The sequence below is a fragment of the Lissotriton helveticus genome, chromosome 9 (assembly GCF_964261635.1).
Source record: "Lissotriton helveticus chromosome 9, aLisHel1.1, whole genome shotgun sequence".
NCBI classification, from domain to species: Eukaryota; Metazoa; Chordata; class Amphibia; order Caudata; family Salamandridae; genus Lissotriton; species Lissotriton helveticus.
The window spans coordinates 1,136,225,983-1,136,250,028 of NC_136070.1; the positions used below are offsets into that span (position 1 = coordinate 1,136,225,983).

General features: G+C 48.9%; 1 protein-coding gene across 8 annotated transcripts in view; it reads right to left on the reverse strand.

The window, feature by feature from the left end:
- Positions 1–24,046, reverse strand: part of SLMAP (sarcolemma associated protein) — a 1,084,481-nt gene that overhangs the window by 146,372 nt on the left and 914,063 nt on the right. The gene's annotated exons all lie outside the window — the stretch shown is intronic.

The following is a 24,046-nucleotide window of genomic DNA, read 5'->3' on the forward strand; positions in this document are numbered from 1 at the left end:
GGAGAAACCGGTCAAAGCCCCTGGTGCACCACATAAGATAGGATTGCATATTGCCCGAGGTAAGCAACATTTGGTGGCGCACTACAGAGACCTTGTTCAGCTCTACCCCTAACCGTAGTGATTCGAGATGGTACCAGCAATCTTTCTTTAGATCTTTCCTCGAGATCCTACATAGCCCCTCTGGTGAGGTGTAAAACTCAGGTTTCCCCATGTCTGCACAAAATTTTGGGATATAGGATAACCATGCTATTTTATGGGAATTGTCAAGTGCCATAACGTCACGTATAATCTCTCTATTAAGTACTAGCTCAGCAGCTGTCCATACCCTATGCCAGAGTAAAAGTGGTTGCATTGAAATCAAATCGCTAATGTGACGGACCCCCAGCTCTGCATGGCAATTGAATACAGATAAACTAAAAGGAACTGCTAAAATAAACCTTAAAAAAGCATTTTCTACGAATTGTAATTCCCTGGTATCTTGAATACCCCAAACGCCGGCCCCGTAGATGGCTGTACTAACACATTTGGCTGAGTAGATCTTGAGCAGAATTGCGGGGGGTCTTTTTCCCATCTTACGAGAGAAAGCCATGAGTGCAGCAGTGGCTTTTTTAAACGACAGGATTCTGCTCCTGATTGCAGGGCCCCAATGTCCACCACCCTCTAGAACTACTCCTAGATAAGAGAAAGTTGATGCGGACTGCACTTTTTCCTTACGTGCAAACAGTTTACAGGTTTTGGACTTACCCCTGGTGCACGTCATCACAAAGGTTATTTTAACATTTAAACTCAGGCCCCTAGATTCCATGAAATTGATATAGGTATCCAAGGCTGACTGCAATCCTCTCTCTGTCCTGGCCATGATGACAGCGTCATCCGCATAAAGTAGGGACACTATCTGTTTGGAGTTGATTCTAGGTGAATCAATAACTTTAGATACCAGGACGTCTTCTAATTCATTCGTGTATAAGTTAAAAAGGAGAGGTGCAAGGACGCACCCTTGCCTCACTCCACGTCTCACATAAAAGGGTTTGGTGCATTCACCACCGGTTCCAAATCTCACCCTAGCTCTTGCCCCAGCATAAAGTTGTCTTAAAAAAGATATAATAGACTCTTCAATCTTAAGGTTTTCCAGTACCTCCCACAATCGATCGTGCATAACGCAATCGAATGCGGCACTTAGGTCAACAAATGCTGCATATAATTTACCAGCCTTGGCCTTAATGTACTTTTCTTGCAGGAGTGGGAAATTGAGGACCTGTTCCACGGTACCCATCCCTTCTCGGAATCCATACTGGACAGGGGGTAAAACCCCTGCTTCTTCTGTCCAGGAGGATAATCTATTCAAAACAACCCTACCCACGATCTTCATAAAGGAATCAAGAAGGGAGATAGGGCGATAGCAAGAGGGGCTCTCCCTATCACCCTTCTTGAAGATGGGGATAATAATAGAATCGGACCAAGTCTCGGGAAGGCCCACCTCGCTACTTGCATCCATGACTCTCGTCAATATAGGGGACCAAAGGTCGACTGAGTATTTAAACAGGTCAATTGGGACCCCATCTATTCCCGGGGCTTTGCAACCCCTGCTCTGCTCAATAGCGGTGGTCATTTCCCCATTTGTGATTCCCAAATTTACTTTCTGGAAGATCCGAGGTGCCTCCTTTTCTATACCTGCCGTGACCACTAGCTTAGTAATCTCACCCGGATTGTAGACTTCCGAAAAGAAATCAATCCAGGAAGATTCGCTAATAGCAACCTCTATCCTCGCTGTATTGGACGCATTAAAGAAGGGTGCGTTAACTGCACGCCAAAATTGGGCGCTATCCTTGGATTGAGCAGCGAAGACCAAATTGTTCCAAGCCTCCTGTTTAATAATTTTCTTACGATTCTTTCGGGCTAAACAATAGATTTTTCTGCAACTGGCCACCTCAGCCGAGTCCCTATTCTTTCTGTGTAATGCAGCTTTAAGATGGGAGTGTGCCTTGGAACAAGGGGCATCGAACCAGGAATTGGTCGTTGGCCTAGGAATAGAACCACTCCCCTTACGGGACAAGGTATCGCGAATATTACATGAGATGATCTCAAAGGCTGCCATGGTCTCCTCATGGGAGGCCTCAGTGTTTAAACACCTCTCGATTGAGGCAAAAGAGCCCCTGACAATCTTAGCAAGCATGGCCTCAGCATCAATATGACTCCATTTGATGGCGAAGCCATTTTGTCTGGGCATATCACAAAATTTTAACCATGACAATCTTTCAATCAGTGTATTACACTGAGTCTGTGGTAAATTTATGAGAAAAGAAAGAGGAAGGTGATTGCTAAACCCTACGGGGTGAGTGGTGTAACCAGTATACCATGTGGCATGACTTTCGGAGGCGACAATAAAATCTATAGTAGTGCCAAGCCCTCTCCCCACAAAAGTTGCACTGAAATCAACGCAGGGGGAGCACAGTCTGTTAACAAAATCAAGGTTAAAAGATGCCAACATTTCATTCAGTGATTCACCCCCATCCAAATGGGAAAAGTGGGGAGAAAGAGCTTCCATGCCTGCCCCTGTAAGTCCACAGCCCCCCCCTGCCGAATTGCACAGGTTGTGGTTAAAGTCCCCCCCGCAAACAATAATACAGTCCCTCCCTAATGGGGTAAATGCCCGAAGAAGGTCGTTAGTCAGGGAAGAAACCAGTTCTGCAGCTGTGCATTTGTTCGGATTATTATAAATGTTGATCAAAATAATGTCAATTTTAACGGCCAACTGAATGGACAAGATCTGATAGCTGGTTCCCAATTTAACTACCTTGATGTTCGAGACGCCCAGCAGATTCGAAATATAAATACAGAGCCCCCCACTATTCCTCCCACGTTTAGATGGCAATGCAGCAACATGAAAAGTTCTATACCCACTTATGTAAACAGGCTCAATTGACCAAGTTTCTTGGAAACACAGAAGCCCAAATGAACTAACAAACTCGACCCAAGATGAATCCGATACCCTATCCCTGATCCCTGCGATATTCCATAACAGAAAATTAGTATTCCCTTGAAAGCTAGGATAGGCAGCTATAACACTATTACTACATTCAGTAGGATGCTCACAGAACGGCCTATCTGTACTAGCATTTAGGGCTTCAGGAGTGACAGGGCCTGGGTTACAGATAATAACTTCAGAGCATACTTCGGTCGCTTCAGGAATAACAGGGCCCATATTGCAGATAGTGGCTTGACGAGTCTCATCACACGACCCAGTAACAATGACTGGGGCGGTTATAGTGCGCAGCTCAGCAGAAGGATCTGGGCTGCTATCAGCGAGTGCTGGGGGTGATGAGCACGTCAAGCAAATAAATGCAGAAGTTTTATAATTTAGTCAGTCCACACCCTCCAGGTCTCGCAGGCTATTAAATCGATTATTAAGGGGAATTTGAAACCGGTTTAAAAAACAGGGATCTGATGGGGCAGAGAGGTCGTTTGGATTCTGGTTCCAGGGATCCAAATAGGCCAAATGGGCGGAATGTGCAGAGTTAAGAAACGGCGGGGCGAATGGGGGTGTAGGTATGTAGGAGTTGCCCTCAGGATGGGTGTAATGACTCCTCATACAATTACCCTGTGGGTACCCAACTGGCCTGAATAGGCTGTCCACCTTGGGGGCCCGTAGTCTAGGTTTGACCACAGGGCTTAGCAGATTTCTGGGATAAAAATAAGGCAGATCTCTAGGGGTGATTGAACTACTGCCTGAAAAGGAAGACCAATTCAAAATATAACTAGCCACCCTTTTATCTTTGAAACTGATTATGATTATGTCCCCTGTAATGCTTTTGGGGCTAGGACCCAACCACGAAAGTCGCCGCACCATAAGTATTTCACCATTTAGATGTGGGGGCAAGGGCCGATTCTGTTTAAGCCAATGAATAGCTTTGTTTTTAAGTTGAACTTGATCTTCCCTCGTTCCTGCTTCTAAAACTGGCACACCCGTCAGAATTACCACAAAAGGGGCCGCCTTGGGGGGTAAATTAACTCTGAGTCTTTTGGGAATATTAGGAATGTGGGGCTTGGCAGTGACATCCACAGCAATGGATTTGGAAGTTGGGCAACTGGGTTTCACACGCCCCAGAGCGGTCTTCTCCTGCCTGATATTAACATGGAGTCCAGGAGTTACTGAATCCTGTGTCATAGCGCCAATGGATTGGTTGGGGTGTTTGTCCTCAGTCCTAAGCACAGGAGCCTGGGGGATTGTATTGGGAGTAGGGGCAGGGGGTGCTCCTGTTGTACCCTTAGAGCTCTTAGGGGGCCCTTAATGACTTTCTCTAAGTCGTTCAACTGAACCGTTATCTTTTTGAGCCTCTCCACTCCTGGCAGAGTGAATGCTCTAATCATTTTCTCAATACTCCCCAATAAATCTACTCCTTGTTGATCTAAAGAAAGAGTGGTTTCAACAGGCAAGGAGGGTAATTCTAAACATAGGTGGTCTGACTGCTTAACATAAGGGGAGGACGTGGCTATTTTCCTGGCAGGGCCATGCCCCTTCCTTCTCCTTTTCTTGGGCGGGGGACCATGATATCGATGTAGGTCCACATCTACGGGCCGTTTACAAGTTTTAGGGGGTGACTCGTTTACTAATGGCAGGGAATCTATCATGTGGTCCACCTCGTCTAGGATACTAACCAGCGAGGCTGAAAGGTTGATAGCGGAGTTGGAAACAGCCAAAGAGGCTGGCGGGGTAATCTTGTCCTGAAGTAGTAAGGGAATACTTATATCAGGCACAGCCTCTGGGCTCGTGGGACCTACAGCGCTATCAATTGACAGAGGCAAACCTGGGAATGTAGGACCCTCTGAGAGTCTTTTATTCTTAATATGTTCGATCGAGCGGCGCCTAATAGCCCGTCGCTCGGCTAGCGCTAGATCCCTATCAATAGTGGAGGTCTTCCTGATAACAAAGTTGTCCTATGTGCCCCGTTTGGCACCCCCCTCAGCTATCAGGTTGGTGATGGGAGAAGACATAACTATGTTGTGTAACAGAACAAATCTCGTGATAAAGAATACTAATAACCTAATAAAGAAACAGTAATAGGACCGTATACAGTAACAGGGCAAGAAAAAAGATAATGACAAGCAAATATAAAAGGAAAATCATACAAATAAAACTACTTTCAGGACAATCGGGGAATTTGAGGGGCCCAGCCCAGCCTGTTCTGGCCTCGGAGGGCCTGAGAGGGCCCGCCCTTTGCCCGGGCTTCGCCCCGGGCTGCGTCCCGCGCGCGTCCCGCAGTGCGCGTTACCGGATCGAGTTTAGTAATTTAAGGGGGCGTGGCAATAGGAGGGGGCGCGGCTCTGCTCTGCCGGGAAGAGGAACCAGCTGTAGGTGTTTCTCTAAATGCTGGTCCTCGCAGTCCCGGTCTCCGCAGCACTCGCCTCTGCAATCACGCTGTTACAGGCAAAATAAAAGCAGCAACAGGTTCCACAATGGGCAGGGACCTCCACGCACTCCACGAGGTCAGTCAGTAAGAAATCCTAGGTCTCAGTCCACTCTCGAGCGGCTCCCGCAAAGCGGGGGCCGCGAGAGGTAATGTAGCAAAGAACAGGGGGCGTGGCACTAGGAGGGGGCGCGGCTCTGCTCTGCCGGGAAGAGGAACCACCTGTAGGTGTTTCTCTAAATGCTGGTCCTCGCAGTCCCGGTCTCCGCAGCACTCGCCTCTGCAATCACGCTGTTCCAGGCAAAATAAAAGCAGCAACAGGTTCCACAACGGGCAGGGACCTCCACGCACTCCACGATGTCAGTCAGTAAGAAATCCTAGGTCTCAGTCCACTCTCGAGCGGCACCCCCAGTATATACTGGAGTGTCACCGTCCAAATTTGTTCACACACCATAGATCTAAAAATAGCTATACATCTTGACAAGCAAGAGCCTAGAATACAAGTCTTTGTTGCACTGGGATTTAGAGACAGGCTCAAGGATGCCTTTCTGTAAAAGTATGGAAGATCCTGGTATTCCTGCGTGAAGTACTATATTTACTAGCTGAAGGTGTTGATGGGATTCCTTCCTAGGTGGTACTGAGGTTAAACTTTGTATGAACTCTATGGTGCGACCAACAGCAAATTCTATACAAAACCAAGCAGCGAACCCCACCAGATATGGAAAGGTAGAGGGTAAAATGTACCTGGTGCCAGTAGAGAGTCACTGCCATCTGGAATTCTGTAACTTTGAAGTACAACTCCCCTCCTTTTGATTTAAGACGTGAATGGTTGCTGCTACCAGAAAATTATCTTCGCCTGCAGAGGGGGCTAGCACGATGATTTGTCATACGAGTACCTATGTTGATGCTTTTGATGTGATTTTTGGGAACACTGTTGCAGACTACGGCCTCTTAACCACCCTGAAAGGATATTTGTCAGCAAATCTGCTAAGCACCTAGTGACCTGGGTTTTCATTTTCTGCTTTAAAGTTCTTAACGGTTTCATATACATAGCTGGCAAACAGTGACTCACCATTGAATGGTGTATCAAGTATGCCATTCTGGACTTCGTATCTGAAGAAAGTACAGCAAAGTCGCCCCGTCAGTGCAGAAATGCAGCTACCACTAGCTGGAGAAATATTACACTGGACATATCAATAGATGCTTTAGCTGCCTCTCTTTCTCATAAAGAATTAGATCTAGGTAGGTGTTGATGTACACATCTGGCAACCTTGTAGCACAGATTTAAGTTGCTGCTAATGATGACACATTTTCCAAAGCAATAGAAACACCTTTTCCTGTTTTTCAGGAGGAGCAGTGCACAGTGAAGAGAAATATGTGTGAAAGCTGTTGGATTGCTTGTAAGACTATGAAGCCCACCTTCGGATACTCAATCAAGCAGACAGGTTTGGAATCCAGCACCCAATATCTTTTCCAGACTAGGAGCAGTAGCTGAAATTGCAGCTAGGTTCTGTATTAATTTCTTTCCCTCAAGCCAGGCACAGTGTATTATTAAAATTGACTGACATTTTTCAGAGGATCCTCAAAATCTTAAGAAACATTTTCCATTTGTTGGATCTGATGCTGATGAATGTCTTTCAATGAGGGCATGGAAATTTGGTATCCGATCCAGAGGAGAGAGTTCACCAATGCTGGCTCAACATCCCCTGGTGGATCCTCTAAGTAATCATTCTCATAAACATTCTCAAGCATCTACCCTTTCTCCTCTTCCTCAGCATAATCAAATTTGGTTATGTCAGCTATGGCCTGGTGAATTTGTAGGCCAACGGCGAAAGCTGTGGTGGCGATTAATGAAGAAGCAGTGACTATAAAGAAGACAGTGGCTCAACAAAGGCTGTAAAGCTAACAGAAATCTGACATAATCAGGGCATGCAGGTCCCAGACAAGGTCCATGAGTACTTGATTAGAAGGAGACATTATAAATGTGCTCACATTGAAGCTCCTTAAAATAAAGGTTGTAAGGATTTCCAAAACTCCATTCACAGTCTTGTTACAGAGGGTATGAGAGCGGTGAAATTGTGTCACTTGGACGGAGCTGGCCCTTGTCTTGTAGATCACAGTCATCCAAATACTTGAACTGAATATTACATTGAAAGTGTTGCCATCCTCTGAATTTTCCCTGGCTAGTTTGCTGTACAAAGCTTTCCAGAAGAGGTGTGGAATTTGAATTTAAAAACATTTATATAGCGCGCTTATACCGAGCGGTTTCATGGCGCTGCCAGATAGCGAGAGAGCAGTAGGAGCGGGGAGAATTGATTAAACTGCGAAAGCTCGAGAGAAGAGTAGGGTTTTCAGGCTCTTTCGAAACACAGTGTATGAGGGTGTCAAGCGGAGTTCTGTAGGAAGGGAGTTCCAAAACATAGGAGCAAGGATCGAGAACTTCGCTCCGCCCGCCCTTTTCTTTTTAAATCTGGGAATGGTCAAGAGGGCAGTGTGGGCAGAGCGGAGTTCTCTGGCCGGGGTGTAGGGCTTAATGGCAGAGCAAATGAACTCTGGGGCGGTGCCCATTTTAGCCTGGAAAGTGAGGCATCCAAGCTTGAACAAGGCTCGCTCCTTCACCGGCAGCCAGTGCAGTGCCTGCAATAAGGGAGATGCGCGATGGAATTTAGGCAAGCCATAGATCAGGCGAGCAGCCTGATTCTGCACCAGCTGCAGACGGTGAAGGGCGTAGGCCGGTGCGCCATTGTAAATGATGTTGCCATAGTCGAGTCGCGATAGCACCATTGCTATCACTATGATCTTTAGGGCAGGGAGGGAAAAGAAACGAGAGACCTTCCTAATCGTTCGAAGGGAAAAAAAAACAAGAGGAGATGACCGAGCTAACCTGTGAATGTACCGAGAGTGAAGAATTGGCATGGCACTGATGCAAGGGTCAGGTAAAGTGAAGTATTGCTGAAGGGGTTAAATCGGAGACACACACCCACTGGTGATTTTTGCTTTCCTCAAAAGAGGTGCAATCAACAACTGAATGGAATAGACAATGGAATGACTATTGTTGGAGCAGCCAACCACAGGGCCTTCGTCATAGCAACCACAGCAGACAAAGCCATTAATGAGGACTTGGATTAAGTGCTCTTGATAACAAAGAGCTTTTATAGAATATGGGCGTCATTGAAGGGCCGGCTTCCCTGTTGACAGACGAGGCCTCACAGAAGACTTACATGCATAGAGAACATCCTTGACTAAGAGATTGAGTTTAATGGTGAGGAGGCCATTAGTAGTGCTCACCATTATTGAAGTCCCAACGCCACTGGCAACACATACACACACACACTATATATACATACGCTTATACACACACGTATATATAAACACATACACACGTATATTTACACACATATACACACACGTGTATATATACACACACACGTGTATATATACGCACAAATAGACGTAAATATACGCACACATACACACGTATATATACGCACACACACGTATACATAGCTGCCAAGGTTTCAGATTGCCATGTATGACATTTTTAAAATGTCAGTTAAATTATGAGTGACATTCGAACGACTATGAGTGACACTTTCTCGCGAGCGAAAATCATGCAATGAAGACTAGGGAAACTTATAAATATCAGAAATTACAGCCATTTGAGCTACAAGAAACTCCAATAACGTCTTGAAACTGCTGCAGAGCACCAGACATGGAAGGACACTAATGGCAAAACACGCACCAGCACCCGTAGTCTAAAGATAATACCTCTGCCTCAAGTGAAGTACTCTGGTACCCAAGGATGACAAGATGGAGCAGCCATGCGGCCTGCTGAGATTACGGTCTGCAGAATTAAATGAAATCTGAGATCTCTTGCAGATGTAAACCTGAAGGATGACGAGACAGAGCAGCCCTGCGCCTGCAGATACTGAGTCTCAATTAATTATCAGATCAATGCGTGGTGCGCTCCGCGCTGTGAAGTAATCATGTTGCAACTGATGATGGCGAACAAGTGGCCTCTGAGGAATGATGACGCAAATAGTAACTGAACCCCCACCGCCTTGCCGGGCCCCAGAGCAGAGAGACCCGTAGTCTGTGAAGATAAATAAACCCAGTTATTCAGGGCACCCATGATAAGGAGGAGGAGACAAAGCAGCCCTGCGGCCGGGCCTGCAGATTTAGTGGGATTTAATCAGATCTGCTGATAAACCAGGCTCACTCAGAAGGATGATGAGACAGAGCAACCCTGCCTGCAGATTTTAAACTAACTTGATTGTGTGAGTCAGACTGAAATAATTCAACAGAGATTATGAGACTGTGCGTGCCGCTCGACGGTGGCGCTAATGTCACAAGCACTAGTCAAACCTGGTACACTAAAGTCTGCCTGGCACGCAGCACGTAACGTTGGTCAAACTAGTAAACACTTACTCAGTGTTCAGACTGCTGCTGTCTCTGTGTCCCGGCCCGTCCGGCGGCCGCGGCGTGAGCCGCACAGGGACCCGCGGCCGCACACTCAGCACACTGTATCATGCCCTCTTCTCCCAGCAGAGTGACGCAATGACTCGTTCCCTGGCCCTGTTGGCCGCACTTTGCTCCAGCGATGTATGTGATGCAGTCTCGGATGCGCGGCGGCGCGGGCGGCCATCTGTCCTGTTGGTCATGAGTGAACTCACTTCTCGGTCCAGCATCTCTGCCCGGTTTTATGGAATTTAAATTGCGGCACAGTCAGCAGCGGCAGCGCACAGAGGACTAGACTCTTAGTTTGAGTCCCCCGCCAATTTTGACCTCACTTCCTCTTCCTCCAGCCCAGAACGTGACACACTACGGTCGGTCACATCCGGAGATTGGGCCCCCTGGTGTGCCACAGCGCTAGCGCAATCACTCCTGAACCTGCCTGGGCAGGCCCCGCTCCCCGGTCTCGGTAATTGGCAGTGTGTGTGTGTGTAAATATTTGCACTGTTTGTTCACTCTATACTGCTGCCCAACTCCTACCTCTCGCTTCTACCTAACTCCGGTAGCACAGCGGATTTAGCGCTGCTCCGACCCCCCAACTTAAAAATCTAGCGCCGCCATCCCGGCGAGCCCGGAGGCCACGCCCCTTTTTTCGAGGCCACGCCCCCCCCGGCCGCCGCTCCACCTATCCATAAAAAATGGGCTTCTGCCGGACGCGCAGCGGACGAGCGCAGCGGGCACGCCGTTTGCGCGCCGAAGGCGCGCCAAAGGTAAGCCCGTCTGCGCCCGTCCGCGTCCGGTCGGGGCCATGGGCCCCTCACTATGCCCAGTTTATTCAATATTCAGCCGAGCAGCTGATCAACCTCCAAGGCCCGTGGCCTCTGGACGACACCGGGACAGCACGAATCAACAGCCTGGGTTTGGCAGCCCCGCGCTCCATTCCCCTCTCCCCCCCCTTACCCTCTCCCCCCACCATCGGTCCCTGTCCTGACATACCGGCTCTTCCTGCCTCCACCACCTTATCCGCCTATTATCGCAACACCAGGTGAGCAGTCAAGCACTGCCACGAACTCTTCATCTTACTGGACCTGCACAAACCCGGTCTCTTATTTCTCACAGAGACCTGGTTCTGCGACAACTCCCTTCCCTCCCTACTAGCCGCGCTCCCAGCCTCATACTATGCGTTACGAGCCGATCGTCCTGTTGGCAAACTGGGTGGCGGTGTCGCTCTCATTGCCCGCAAAGAAATTTCCTTTCAAACCCTAGTCTTTCCCCCCATTGCCTCATCTGACTTCTTAGTCGCTCGCTCACTTTCTTTTGCAACCCCGCTTACCTGCCTTCTTATGTATCGTCCTCCCCCACCTTCCCATCTTTTCCTTCCTAGCTTCCAAGATCTGGTGGCTACTCTAGCAGTTAATAATTCTTCAATCCTGGTGTTAGGAGACTTTAACTTTTGGCCTTCAGACCCGGCCGAATGCACCACATCAAAAGAATTCTCAGAAACCCTTCGTTCCCTCAACTTCGTCCCTAACGTCCACTCCCCTACCCACATGCAAGGACATATCCGTGATCAGATTTGGACCCTGAACTGCCCAGTAACCTCTCTGTCTACCTCCCCCTGCACTTGGTCCGACCATTTCTTGATCTCTTTTTCCCTATCTCTTAGTCCAGCCCCCAAGCCCTTTCTTCCCAAAAACATCTAGGCGCGTTCTTGGAAGCATGTAGATGTGGCCTCTCTATCCGCCATTCTCTCTGCGTCCAGCCCAGACCTTCACGGTCTGTCGTCTTCCGGGCAAGCCAACTCCCTCAACCTATGGCTTCAATCAGGTTGCGACTCTGTCACCCCCCTAAGGCGGGTGTCATCCAGAGGCGCCAATGACGCAAACCGCTGGTTTAACGAGGAACTCAAGGTCCTAAAGCTTAGGGTTCGTCGCGCTGAGCGAACCTGGAGGCGGGATTATTGCCCAATCCTTAAAAAACAATATATCATTCTTCTGGCCTCGTACAAAAAAAATCAATCTTAGCGACAAAGACTGCCCATTTTTCCTCCAAAATCCTAACTGCCGAAAACCAGCCCAGAGAAATCTTCTCCATCGTGCACGATCTTGCCTACTCTGACCGTGCTACTCTCAAACCAGCTCCTTCCCAGTCCTTATGTGATTCCCTCAACTCCTTCTTCCTAGACAAAATTTCCAATATCAAAGCAGAAATCCCCCCCCCCTTCTTCCTCCTTTGTCGACCCTCAGATTCCCCCAGTCTCGGCTCGCCTCGATTCCCTGCCCCCTCTTACAAAAGAATCTTTCCTTTCCCTCCTGCCCTTGGTTAAATCAGGTTCCCCTTTGGATCCCTGCCCGCTCATATCCTGAAACAGATCTTTTCTGCCTGTGTCGCGCCCCCTCTCAATTTCCTCAATAACTCATTGTCACAGGGCATTGTCACTCCAACTCTCAAATCAGCTATCATCCTTCCCATCCTAAAAAACCCGGCGCCGACCCTTCCGCTCTTGAAAATTATCGCCCCATCTCCTTATTGCCGTTTCTGGGGAAGGTACTAAAGCGCCATGTGACCAGAGCGCTTGGCACCTTTGTGGAGGAGAACCGGGTATTAGCCCCCCGTCAGGCGGGCTTTCCCCCCGCACACTCCACGGAGTCTGTAGTGTTATCGGTCCTCGATAACCTCAGAGAGAGTATGGACACTAACCACCACCAGGCCTTGGTCCTCCTCGACCTCTCCGCCGCCTTCGACACGGTTGATCACTCCATCTTATTATCCCGTGTCAGGGCGGCGGGGATTGGGGGCTCGGCCTTGGTCTGGCTGTCCTCCTTCCTGAGCGACCGCACCCAGGCAGTACGCCTGGGCGACTATTCAGCAGATTTCCGTGCAGTACACTGCGGAGTTCCCCAGGGCTCCTCCCTTTCTCCTTCGTTATTTAATTTGTACATTGCCCCCCTCGTTTTTGCTCTTCAACAGATGGAGGTCTCCGTCTACAACTATGCGGATGACCTCCAGCTCATTTTTTCTTTATCCACTTCCCCCGAGTCCATGTCTAACTTCCAATCGGTGATGCTTTTTATCCAGGACTGGATGAACTACAACCACCTGAAGTTAAACCCCCACAAGACGGAGCTGATCCTGACAGGTGGCTGCTCCACTCCCTGTACCCCTCTCTTCTGGCCCCCTTCCTTGGGTTCTCCCCCCCCCCCCCTATTTCATCTGTTAAAACCCTCGCCTTCAAACTCAACGATCAACTCACTCTTCACTCCCAAGTTAGCTCTGTGGTGTCCTCTTCTTTTCTTTCACTTCGTACCATTCGCAAAGTTTCCCGCTTTTTTACCCTCTCTGCCCTTAAGCTCATAGTCCTGGCAATGGTAACCTCTCGCCTGGATTATGGCAATGCCCTTTATTGTGGCATGCCAGCCTATAGCATGAGACGACTCCAGCTGGTCCAAAACCAGGCGGCTCGCCTGGTCTTCAACTTGGCCAAATCCCATCATGTCACTCCCCTTCTCAAGTCACTACACTGGCTTCCTATCCGTGAACGAGCCCAGTTCAAGCTGGGCTGCATCACCTTTCAGGCTCGGGCCGGCGTAGCCCCTGCCTTTATCTCTTCTGAAATCAAACCCTATGTCCCTGTCAGGGAGCTACGCTCATCTGCCCAACAATTGCTCACAGTTCCCCGCTTTAAACGCAAAAAGTGGGGTGGCACCAAATTTTCTACACTCGCCCCTGCTTTCTGGAACTCTCTCCCGGCCCACCTCAGATCCTGCCCCCAATACACACTCTTCTGTAAGGCCCTAAAAACTTTTCTATTTTCTCAAGCTTTTTCCCAATAAACTGTTTTTACTTTCTCCCCCCTCCTGCCCTCTTGGGCTCAGCACCTTACGTTGCGCTCTATAAATAATTTTAAACTCAAACTCTGTGTCTGGTGCGTGTGGTGTGTCTGAAAGCAGCACGGCACCGGAACGAATATGCTACTTACCAGTATGCATCTGTTCTTGGCATGTAGGGCTGCTGACATATCTTGTGCATAGATCGCCGCCTAGTGTTGGGTCCGGATGATTGCACATTGTTGTCCTGGAAGAGTCTTCGGAGTATCACGAGATAGGTGGCTCCTCCCCTGGACTACAGTGCGCATGGGCATCGACTCCATCCTCAGATTGTTTTTCGCCATTGTGGTAAAGATGGAGTGTAACACCGTGAGTGATGACCATGCTAAGAATAATTGTAAGTGCTGCAGCCGCTACAGGCGCCGGGGAGGAGGGCGGGCGATATGAATGTCAGCAGCCCTACATGCCAAGAACAGATGCATACTGGTAAGTAGCATATTCGGTTCGAGGCATGTGGGCTGCTGAATTCATATCTTGTGCATAGAATACATAGCAGTCCCTCCATTAGCGGCGGCCGCCTGTGCCAGCTGCAGCAGTTTGAAAAAGTGTCTTTAGAACAGCCTGCCCTACAGCTGCTTGCTGTTTGGAGTGCACATCTACACAGTAGTGCTTTGTAAATGTGTGTGTGGTAGACCATGTGGCTGCTCTACATATGTCTTCTAAAGGAATATTTCCAAGGAAAGCCATGGAGGCCCCCAACTTTCGCGTGGAGTGGGCCCGTGGGGGAACCGTTAATGTGCGCTTGGCTTTATGATAGCAAATCTGAATGCACTTAACGATCCACCTGGCTATACCTGCTTTGGAAATGGGTTTGCCTTTGTGTTGTGGCGAAAAGGCAACAAACAGTTGTTTTGTTTTCCGAAAATCTTTGGTCCTATCTATGTAGTACATCAGAGCTCTCTTGACGTCTAGTGTGTGGAGCATTCTCTCCGCCACTGACTCAGGATTTTGGAAGAACACAGGCAGTTCTATAGTCTGATTGATATGTAACTGTGAAACCACTTTAGGAAGAAACTTAGGGTTAGTGCGAAGTACCACCCCGTTGGAGTGAATCTGTATGAATGGCTCTTGGATAGTTAGTGCCTGGAGTTCACTAACGCGTCACAGCGATGTGATCGCTATTAGGAAAGCCACTTTCCACGTAAAGAACTGAATCTCGCATGTGTAGAGGCTCAAAAGGCGGACCCATCAGTCTGGGGAGGACCACATTTAGGTTCCATTTAGGAGCTGGTGGGGTCCGGGGAGGAATAACTCGTTTGAGTCCCTCTAGAAAGGCTTTAATGGCAGGCACTCTAAAAAGTGAGAGATGCTGCCTGTTTTGTAGATAAGCTGCTATTGCGGACAAATGTATACGAATGGAAGCATATGCCAGATTGCATTTGTATAGGTGTAGTAGATAACAAATGATGTTGTGAGTAGATGCGTCTAGCGGGTTGATGTTGTGGTTTGCACAATAAATGACAAACCGCTTCCATTTTGCCGCATAACATGCTTTGGTTGTGGGCTTCCTTGCCTCTTTAATGATATCCATACAGTCGGGAGGCAAGTTGAGGTAGCCAAATTCTAAGACCTCAGGAGCCAGATCGCCAGGTTGAGCTGTTGCGGATCTGGATGCTGAATGTCGCCATGGCTCTGCGTCAAAAGCCTGGGCGTGAGGTGCAGCCTTTGATGCGGTACCACGGATAGTTCTAGAAACGTGGTGTACCATGGTTGGCGTGCCCACGTCGGAGCGACCAGGATGAGTGCCATCGAGTGTTTAGTCAGCTTGCGTGCTACCAGCGGCATTAGAGGTGCTGGGGGAAAAGCGTACGCAAATATGCCTGACCAGTTCATCCATATCGCATTGCCCTGCGACTGTGGGTGTGGAAACCTGGCGGCAAAGCTTTGGCATTTGGCGTTTTCCTTTGTGGCGAACAGGTGGATCTCTGGATGACCCCACTGCTGGAAGTACGGGTGGAGTACTGATGGATGTATCTCCCACTCGTGCATTTGGTGGCTGTACCTGCTGAGCAGGTCCGCCATCTGATTGTCTTTGCCCGGGAGGTGTTCCGCCATGAGGAAAATGTTCCTCTGAATGGCCCACTTCCACATGCTCTGAGCCAGATGAGACAACTGTGGAGAGTGTGTACCTCCCTGCTTCTGAATGTAGTACATGGCCGTCATGTTGTCAGTTCGGATCAACACGACCTTGTTGCACAGATGTACTTTGAATGCTTTCATCGCCATGAAGATAGCCATCCGTTCTAGAAGGTTGATGTGCATCTTCCTTTGCTGCGTTGTCCATAGTCCCTGCACTGTGTAGTGGAGTACCTGAGCTCCCCATCCCTGGAGAGATGCGTCCGTTGTCAGAATAATCTGTGGCACAGGCTCCTGGAACGGTCGGCCCTTGCAAAGGTTCTGTGGATTCCACCAATGCAGAGAGTTGTATGCACGACCGGTCACCAACACTAGGTCTTTCAAATGTCCGTGAGCCTGATTCCACTGACGTGCTAAGCACTCCTGAAGCGGACGCATATGTAGTCTCGCGTGCGGGACTATGAAGATGCAGGAGGCCATCATGCCTATCAACTGCATGAACACTCGTGCCGGAAGCGAGTGTTGTGGTCTGAATTTTTGTATCAGCAATTGAATGCTGTCGATCCTCACTGAATTTGGCTGTGCTTTGGCTGCCAGAGTATTGATTGTTGCGCCCAGATACTGCCGTACGTGGGCGGGCTGAAGGTGGGACTTTGGATAATTCAGTGAAAACCCCAGATCGTGAAGGTGGTGAATGGTGTGGGACATGTGGGCGGCACACTGCTTGGACGACTTTGCTTGGATAAGCCAGTCGTCCAGATAAGGGTAGACGTGAACGTTCTGTCTCCGTAGGTGTGCAGCCACTATAGCCAGGCACTTTGTAAACACCCTGGGTGCTGTCGTCACTCCGAAAGGGAGGACCTTGAACTGATAATGAATAGTGAACCTGAGGTATTTTCTGTGTGACGGGTGTAGCAGAATATGGAAATATGCATCCTTCAGATCTAATGTTGCAAGGAAATCTCCCTGACTGAGTAACGGTAGAACCTGCTGCAATGTTAGCATGTGAAAGTGTTCTGATAGAATGTACTGGTTTAGGGGTCTGAGGTCCAGTATGGGTCTGAGGGACCCGTCCTTTTTTGGGATCAAGAAGTACAGCGAGTACACTCCCGTACCTCTGTCTTCCACAGGCACGAGCTCTATTGCTCCTTTTTGCAGCATGACGACTACCTCCTGCTGCAATAAGTGTAAATGCTCCGTGGACATAGGACGGTGTCTTGGGGGTATGGTGGGTGGAGTGGATGTTAACTCCAGACAATAACCGTACTGGATAAGGTTCCTCACCCACCTGTCTGTAGTGATGGATTTCCAGACTGGCAGGAACTGTTGTAGTCTCCCCCCGACCGGTGTGGTATGGTCGGGGGGCAGTGACAAGGCGTCACTGTTTGTTAGCGGCGGAGGACCGGGAGCTGTTGTTTCCACAACCTGTGCCCTTGGCGCTGTTCCCACGATAGCCACTTCTACTTTGTTTGGTGTAAGTGGTTTGCGAGCCTCCTTTACTGTACTGTGTTTGCTGGGACAGCTGGCCTCTGGAAACTCCTCTATTGTTTGAGCGACGAAAAGAACCACCCCGGAACTGCTGCGACTGTAGGGCCCCCATAGACTTTGCAGTCTCAGTGTCCTTTTTGATCTTTTCCAAGGTGGTGTCCACCTCAGGTCCAAATAAGTGATCAGGGTTTACAGGCTGATTTAGTATGGTGGTTTGTATCTCCGGCTTGAAACCAGAGATTCTCAGCCCGGCATGTCGCCGCAACATTACACTAGTGTTAATGGCTCTGGCCGCGGTATCTGCTGCGTCCAGTGCACACTTGATAATTGCATTTGATATAAGCTTCCCTTCCTGTATGAGCATCTCTGCTGCCTCCTTATATTCATCTGGCAAGTGTTGTAACAGGGTCTCAAGTGTATCGTAATGGGCCCTGTCATATCTGGCTAAGAGTGCCTGAGTGTTGGAGATGCGCCGTATATTGGCCGCTTGAGCTGCCACCCTTTTCCCTGATGCTTCTAGCACTTTAGATTCTTTGTCAGGGGGAGGAGCATCACCCGTTGTTTGCGAGTTTGCCCTCTTATCGTAGCGCTGCTCGCACTGCTTCTGCTGCACTCGTTTGATTTAAGCTGATCTGCCATTGCCTAATTGAAGACTGCGCACTGTTTCTTGATTAATTGGACATTGCTGCTTCTGCATTCGATTTCATTGCCCCGCTGTGCCGCTAGACTGCTCATTGGTTATTTATCAATTGCACATTGCTGCCTGTGCCTGCTTGCCGATTCGTGCCTGGTTGTGCCGATTTCACTGGTGTTGTGACCGCCATTACCTTTACCTGTGCCCCAAGCTCGTCCTGGTCGCCTCTTGGCTTGCAGCCATTTTGTTGTTGTTGTTGTAACCCCCCAGGCCGGCTCTCCGCCCCGCTCCCCGCCTCCCAGCTGACCCTCCCTCCCACTGAAAGTATTGAGCCCGTTCCCTCGCACTAAGCGCTGTGACCGTCCTGAGATCCTCGAAGGCGGTTGCTCCCCACGCTGCTCCCAGCCCTAACCTGGTATCGTAGCGCTGCTCGCACTGCTTCTGCTGCACTCGTTTGATTTAAGCTGATCTGCCATTGCCTAATTGAAGACTGCGCACTGTTTCTTGATTAATTGGACATTGCTGCTTCTGCATTCGATTTCATTGCCCCGCTGTGCCGCTAGACTGCTCATTGGTTATTTATCAATTGCACATTGCTGCCTGTGCCTGCTTGCCGATTCGTGCCTGGTTGTGCCGATTTCACTGGTGTTGTGACCGCCATTACCTTTACCTGTGCCCCAAGCTCGTCCTGGTCGCCTCTTGGCTTGCAGCCATTTTGTTGTTGTTGTTGTGACCCCCAGGCCGGCTCTCCGCCCCGCTCCCCGCCTCCCAGCTGACCCTCCTTCGCCCCTCCCCCTCCCACTATCCACATATGACAGATGCCTTTACGCGCAGCGTTCACGCGCAGCGGTCGCGCCCTATGCGCGCCGAAGGTGCCCCAAAAGTAAGCCCGTCTACGCCCGTCCGCGCCAGGACCGCGCCCAGCGCTAGACCCCCTGGCCCCCACAAACTCCTCTCCACCCGCATAACGTACGACGCCGCTTCCCTCTCCGCTCTCAACCCCGGCCGACTCCCAAATTGCTACCAAGCCGCCCCAGGACATACCCATGGACCCTTCGCCTGCCACTCCTGCAAGTTCGACCACATCAGAACCCACACCAAATCCACAAACTCCAAACAAAGCCACGACACCAACCACCTAAAGTGCATCCTGCTCAACACCCGCTCAGTCCAGACACTCCATTGAACTCTGGAATCTACTCAACACTACATCGCCGGACGTCGCCTTCCTCACGGAAACATGGATGAACGCCTCTTCAGCGCCCGACATCGCCATAGCTATCCCAGAAGCCTACAAGATCATCCGTAAGGATCGCACCAACCAAATAGGAGGTGGCATCGCCATCGTCCACAAGAACACTGCGCTGTGTGCTTCCTTTACTTAAGATCTAGGAGGAGTGAGGCGCGGGGTGGAAAAGAGCTTGCCGGTGGCAGTGGCAGGCTCTATCCGCTTGTGCTGGCAGCTTCCTCAATCCTGCGTTGACTGAGAGCGCTAAGATACTCAAGTGCATTGTGTTTTTTACTGGTGCGAAGGCTTCACTTTTTAAAACATATTGTGTCGATTTACGGACATTTTATATTGTTTATATTTTGTGCACTGTACTTGGGGCTGGGTTTTAGCCCGGGGGGTCACCTACCTTTTGCTCTCCCGCCCCGTTCCGCCGCGCTCATCGTGGGCGCGGAGGAGCCCACCGCTTCCGGGCTCACCGCAGACAGGCAGGTCAGCGCTCTAGTTGCCACTTCCCCCTGTATAAATGTGTTTTGGTTGGAGGAAGCGCAGCGGACGAGCGCAGCGGGAGCGCAGACTTCGCGCCGAAGTTGCGCCAAAGTTAAGCCCGTCTGTGCCCGTCCGTGAGCGTCTAGGGCACAGGGCCATACTCCCTGGCCAAATTCCTCTGGCCCCTAAAAGCTATGATAGACATGAACTATGGGCACTACGTTCTGTGGTAGCGGATCGCTGTAGGCATACTTTAGAGGTTACCTCATTCAGCAAATGTCCCCATTGTTCTTTTAAAACTAGGAGAGAACTGGGGTGTAAATCAGGAGTAAGAAGCTATCAGGGGGGCCTACTGAACTGCAGATCACTGTCTAAAAAACGGCTTGCAGATTTGGGATCTTCTCTTGGAAGAGAAGATAGACATACTCTTCTTGACAGAAACCTGGCTGGGCGCGGACTCGGACCCAGAGGTTATTGAAGCATTACCTCCTGGCTATAGTATGACTAGAGTGGATAGACCTACAGGGAAAGGTGGGGGAATTGCAATAATTACGAAAGCCCCCCATGTGTGCTCCCTTGAACCTCTGGCGATTGAGAATTGTGAGGCCGGTAGTTTTGGGCTACAAGCCGGCCCCCAGGATCATATATCTGGCATTCTTCTTTATAGACCTCCAGGGAGTGTTGGTAACTTTAGGCAGAGTTTGCAAGATTGTGTGGCACACATGGCGCTTAGGCGTAGTAAGATTATGTTATTAGGAGACCTGAACATTCATTTTGAGGATGTCCAACTTAAAGAGGCTGTGGAGATTAAGCAAGACCTACAGGACATCCAATTAGAATTGAAAAATCTTACCCCCACCCACACGCACGGTCATTTACTGGATCCGGTGTTTGCTAGTTGGGAGGGTATAACAACGAAAGCCACACGCCCGGTTCCCTGGACGGACCATTTTCTGGTTTCGTTTGAAATCGGTGTAGCTGGGGCAGAAGACTTGCTGAGGGGGGGTTAAACCGGCTATCCCTACCGGAAGTGGAAGAATTTTTCCCGGTCCACATTTAATGAGATGTTACGTGAAGGGGGGATGCCGGGAGGAACAGATAGTGAAAGCGCTAATAAAAATCTAGAAGATCGTATCCTTATAGCCCTGAATACGGTGGCACCGCTGTACACCGGTAAGCAAGGGAATAGAGTTAGAAAGTCGGCCCCTTGGTATATGACAGACTTGCAGGCCCTTAGGTCCGAATGTAAGAAGCTTGAAAGGAGCTGGCGCAGGGACTTTTCTACCCAGAAGAAAAATGAGTATAGGGTTGCCCAGAGGGGCTATCAGATGAAGGTGAGGGAAGCAAATGCCTCACACTATAAAACTAGAATTAGTGAGGCTGAATGCTCCGCAAGAGAACTTTTTAAGATCTATAAAGAGATCTCTGTGGTCTCCAGCTCCAATGCCCCGGAGTCTGATTCTATCATGGAATGTAATAGAGTGGCAGAATTCTTTGCTAGCAAGGTTAGAAACATATCATCGAAGGAGCTTTGTAGGATATGTCACAGTGTTAAGTCGGGATCCCCACGAGACCCAGCCCCCCCTAGGGTGGTGGGTGAAAGTCTAGAGGTTTTAGAGCCCTATATGAGACATGTCCTTGAAGTCTCCTTTAGCTCCCAGACTCTTCCGCTTAGCTGGAAGAAGGCGATAGTTCTGCCGATCAGGAAGAAGGCCAATATCAGTCATTCAGTGCTTGACAACCTGAGACCGATTTCCTTGCTGCCATACGCCGCTAAAATAGCATAAAAGATAGCTAACATACAACTGATGGCTTACCTGGAGGAGGCCAAACTCCTATACACTCTTCCCAATCAGAGTTTCGGGCAGGGTATTCGACCAAACTGCCTTATTGCGTGCTACAGAGACACTGAGGCAGGGTGCAGATGCAGGGCACACCATGGCACAGGTCATGCTTGACCTTAGTGCTGCGTTCGACACTGTAGCACACATCACCTTGCTACAGTGTCTGAACAAGGGTGGTGTGGCTGGTCGGGCGCTGGGCTGGCTGAAATTCTTCCTGACCCGCAGAAGCTTCCAGGTTCAGAGAGGCTCTTTTCAATCGGCTGAAATAGCACTGGATCAGGGGGTGCCTCAGGGCTCGGCCCCAAGTCCCACCCTATTTAATTTTTACATGGCCCCCTTAGCAGAAGTAGTGCAATCGTTTGGCGTAGAGATAGTATCCTACGCCAACGATACTCAACTGCTGATCACCCTTTCCCAAGTACCGTCAGGTGGAGCAGACAACTTTAGAGCTTGTATGCAGGCACTAGCTGTATGGATGGACAATCATTGCCTGAAGCTGAATGGTTAAAAAACAGAGGTACTGGTGGTACGTGGTGATAAACGGAAATGGGCTGGCGACTGGTGGCCTAAGTGTCTGGGGGTAGCACCTATTCCGTGCGTCAAAGCCAAGAATCTAGGGATCTGGGTAGACCCTATACTTTCCTATGAGTCGCATATTAGGCGGGTGGTCGGAAAGTGTTTCGGGGTACTCAAGATCTTAAATAAAACCCTGGATCTGCTCCCTCTGGAGGCAAGACGCACGATGACCCAGGCCTTGATCACATCCCGGATTGATTACGGGAATGTCCTCTTTCTAGGAGCATCCTGTAAAAGCATAGGTCGGCTTCAGGTACTACAAAATGCGGCAGCGCGGCTTGTGCTCAGACTCCCCAGAAGAGCGGCATCCAGTGCAGCTCTGGCGGCCCTCCACTGGCTGCCGGTTAAAAAAGAATACTGTTTAAAGCACTCTTGACTTGTCATCGGATCTTGTGGCAGAAGGCTCCCCCATATCTGGCTGACTTGATCACCAGATATGAGCCAGTGCGAGCACTTCGGTCCTGTGGAATGGGCACTTTGGTGACCCATCGATTTAAGAGGGCAAAAATGGGAGGTCGCTCTTTTAGAGTGATTGCTGCCATAAGTTGGAATAAACTTCCACTTAACCTGCGTCTTGAGCAAACAGAAAGGAAGTTTCGCTGTCTGTTAAAAACTCACTTGTTTACATGCTAGAGGGGTTCTGGTATCTGCTGCTGGTTTAGCTCTCAGGTCTTTTTTGGTTCCACAGTTCTACAGCGCGGGGACACGCCGGGATGGCGCAGCCATAGCGCTCTATAAACTTCTTTATTATTATTAGGTTTTCAATGGGGGTGAAGGGTTTGACTTTAAGGTGTTTCAGGTTGTAGAGTGCACTTTCTGCAGATGCTTTGATATGGTCTTTCATGCTTTGGTGGCAGTCAAATATTGACTGAAAAGCGAAACATACACTTGGGAAAAGGAGTCGTTAATGTATGGAGTATGTTCAATTGCAGGCAGTAAGTTACAGCAATGGGCAGAAGGTATTGTAGCAGACTTCAATGAGAAAGCCAGAGTTCCATCAACATCACAGATATGAAAACACATAGGCAGTTCTCGTACAATCGTAACCGTCAGGCATGGGCTAGGCATCACAGTTCTTAATGACTTGGTTCTGTCCTGCCATGTGAAAGGTCTACAATGTTAAAAAACAAATGGTTCTGTCGGGGATTGAACTATTCTTTTGTACACAACATGTATTCCATACAACTTTTCTTATTTAGTTATATCTATGCTTAGTCATATACAGAAATATATCACACTCCACACATTTTTGAAATATCAAAAAAAGGCAAAAAGTTCTGATTAAACAATCCCTTTATACAAATTAATTATTGACATTTAAAAAAAGGCAGTCCATACATAAGAATTACAAACGCAAATACATAAGTGAATAAATTGTGATCACGTGTTATTTAGTGTATAATACAATGAAACGATTTGCTGCTGAAGTTAAAAAGAATATAGGTCCAAAATTAGTTTCTTTCTACAGACAGTACAGTTATTTTTGTTTTCTGCTGTAGTGATACAGGGACCAATTCATGAATTTTACGTCGACGTTTCGACCCAGGAGGTGCGGTGCTGTCTTATTAGCAACCAGTTCGGGTCTTCATCAGGACGAAGAAAAGGGGGGACAACCTACAATTGAAAGATGTGCCTGTTTTAGTGTGGAGTGTGGAGGAATAATAATTCAATGGTGACAAGCTTTGTAAATTGGCTCACCTGAAGTTTCTTTTTAAGGAAAGGTTGGGGCGTCCTGTTTTTGCCTCAAAGTAAGGTATTCTTTTCAAACCAAAAAGATAGCAAAATTTCGGCACATTCACGGATTGATTTGTACACCGGCTGGTGACAAAAACGTGAGGTACGTGTCCAGAGCGACCTTTCAGTTTATGTTTATTCTGCAAATTATTGTGGGATATTAAAATGAGATTAATAACTTACAGAAATCACGCTAGAACAAAAGAATACCTTACTTTGAGGCAAAAACAGGA